Here is a 3,126-nt window from a genome sequence, read left to right as displayed (position 1 = left end):
TGCAGCTCCCTGCTTGTGGCCTGGGAAAGCAGTCGAGGACAACCCAATGCATTGGGACTCTGCACCCATGTGGGAGACCCGGAGAAGGTTCCAGGTTCCCAGCTTCGGATCGGCACACACTGGCCGTTGCGGCTCACTTGGGGAGTGAATCATCAGATGGAAGATCTTCCTCTCTGTTTCTCCTCCTCTCTCTGTATATCTGACTTTGTAATAAAAATAAATAAATCTTTAAAAAAAAAAGAATTCAAATCACACAGACTTTGTCTTCTATCCACAATGAAGTCAAACTAGAAATCAAAAACAGATAATCGGAAGAAGAAAATCCAACCTCTAGGTCACTAAACAAATACACTTATAAATGGGTTACTGGTTAAAGAAATCACAACAGAAATAAAAATTAGATGAATGAAAATGGAAAATGTAACATAATAACCTATGGCTAGCCCTTCATGCAAAATACAAGATGAACAGATATATAGGTAAATGTGTATATACGTATAATTATATAGAGGAGCTGTAGAATGGAGGCAAGTATACTGTGAAGATACATTGCAGCACACATCTTTACTTCTAAATGTAGGATGGATCCCAACGAAATTGTTAAATATAGCTTGACAATAGGATGCTGCATTTTCTACCATTTGTCTGTACCTACCACGACATGATACACTTAAACAGCAGAATGTTGGGCTCGTTGTTGGTGAAGGACTATCCTATTGTAATAATACAGGGGGAAGCAACAGGAGAGGAAGGATAGACGGGAAGGGGAGAAGTGAAAATCCCTGAGCCTATGGAAGTGTATCATGAAAAACTAAAATTAAAAAACCAAAACAAATCTGTGGCAGGAACAGGTGTTGGCCTGTCAAGTTAAGGTGCCCACATTGCACATCGGAGCACCTGTGTTTGACACCTAGCTTCGTGCCTGGCTCCAGTTCCCACTGTTGTAGATCCTGATGGCTCCAACAATTAGCTTTCTGCCACACACGAGGGAGACCTAGATTGAGTTCTGCTCTCCTGGCTTAGGTCTCCGTCTCTTCTGGGATGGGCATTTTGAAGAGGGAACTTGAGCACAGGCACTCACTCTGTTCTGTTTCTCAAATAAATAAACTGTTTCCTTCATCTGTGGGAGACAGGGCAAGACATTTGGGCATAGCTGTTATGATACCACTTGAGATACCCTCTTGCCCTAGAGGAGTGCCTGGACTCAAGTCCCAGTTTGGGTTCTTGATTCCAGCTTCCTGCACCCTTGGGAGTCAGCCGATGCTGGCTCAAGCAGCTAGGTTTCTGCCACCCATATGGAAGACCTAGCTGGGGTTTGAGGCTCTCAGCTTCAGCCTGACCTAGCTGACTGCTGCAGACACTTGGAGTGTAAGCCAACTAATGAGAGCTCATTCCCTCCACCCACAACTCCTCTGTCTCTGCCATTCAAGTAAATATATCCTAGAAGTAGAAAAAAAAAAAAAGCAGAAAAAAATGCAAAAGAGGAAGGAAATGACAAAGAAGAGCAAAGGTTTAAACTGAAAATAGAAAAACAACCGAGAAAGAGATTGACAAAAACTCCAGAAAGAAAAAGAAAAAGAGGGAAAACTCTAAAAGAAAAAGAGGGAAAAACCACAGAGCACAAACATCAGCAAAGATTAGGGGCATCACTGCGGGCCTGAAAAGGATAACATGGATAACAGGCATTTGGCATGGCTGTTAAGATGCCATTTGGCATAATACAATGTAATTAATGAAGTTAAATAATAAATAATTAAAAAAATAATAAAAAAAAAGATGCCATTTGGAACACCTGCACCCCATATCAACATGCTTGGGGTCAAGTCACAACTCCAGCTTCCTGGTGAGGCAGCCAACAATGGCTCAAGTACTTCAATCCCTGTCACCTATGTGGGAGACCCAGATTGATATGGGTAGGATGAGTGGTTGTGTGTTATAGAAACAGTCCTTGGAAATCTTTCTGGGTCCTGAACTCCCAGCATTATCATGTGGATATCTGTCTTTCTAGGGTGGGTATTTGACCTAGTGGCTGTGACACAGGCTAAGACACCTGCAAGCCACCTTGGGGTACATGGGTTTGAATCTGGATTTTGGTCTCTGCTTCCAGCTTCTTGCTAATACATAACCCAGGAAGCAGCAGGTGATGGCCCAAGTAGCTCATAATGGGAGAGGTTCTGGCTCCCCTGTTTGCTTCCCCAGCCACTGCAGGCATTTGAGGAATCTCTCTGTCTCTCGCTCTCTCCATCTCAGATAACAGATACATTTTAAGAATATATATTTTTTCCTTCTCAAAGACCAACTACGGCTATTATACATTGTTCCAAGCACTAAACAAGTAGGCATCACTGACTGGTTTCCAAGGTTACAGAGGAGGGAATATGCAAGTGTAACATTCACATTTCCCTCCTCAAGCTAAGCAACCTCTGTCACTCGCTTATCCCTTCACAACCTTACCCCCAATCTTTATGCAACTTGCTTGCACTTTCATTCTTCTAGAATCCTTTCTATTTTCCTGGGGGTCACCAGACTTTATTTCACTAGAATCCCCATTACAAGTAGGTTAAGCCTCTGCCTGCAATACTGGCATCCCACATGGATACTGGTTTGTGTCCCAGCTGCTCCACTTCCCATCCAGCTCTCTGCTTATGACCTGGGAAAGCAGCAGAGGATGGCTCTGGTCCTTGGACCCTGCACCCACATGGGGTACCCACATGGCAGACTCAGATGAAGCTCCTGGCTCTTGGCTTAGGACTGGTCCAGCTCCAGCCACTGTGGCCATTTGGAGAGTGAACCAGTAGAACCAGTAGATGGAAGATCTTTCTATTTCTCTTTCTGTCTTTGTCATTCCTTCTCTCTGTGTAACTCTGCTTTTCAAATAAAAATAAATGAGTGCCCATTATAGTCATGGAGCATTGTTTTCTTAACCTCCATTCCTTCATCTCTAAAATGAGTTTATTCTACTTGGAGATTCGAATATATTAATACATTGTGGGAGTTCCTTTTTCCTTTCAGTATGAGGTTGGGCTGTGCTCAGGCTCTCTGCAGACAGCTATAGGGATCCTGGCATTCCAAGACAGAACCTTGTCAACGCCTTCCCCTAGAAACACTGTTTACACTGTGGTCATT

This window comes from Ochotona princeps, chromosome 27 (genome assembly GCF_030435755.1).
Source record: "Ochotona princeps isolate mOchPri1 chromosome 27, mOchPri1.hap1, whole genome shotgun sequence".
Taxonomy (NCBI): Eukaryota; Metazoa; Chordata; class Mammalia; order Lagomorpha; family Ochotonidae; genus Ochotona; species Ochotona princeps.
The sequence above is the reverse complement of the archived record's forward strand: the minus strand, read 5'-3'. Positions refer to the sequence as shown.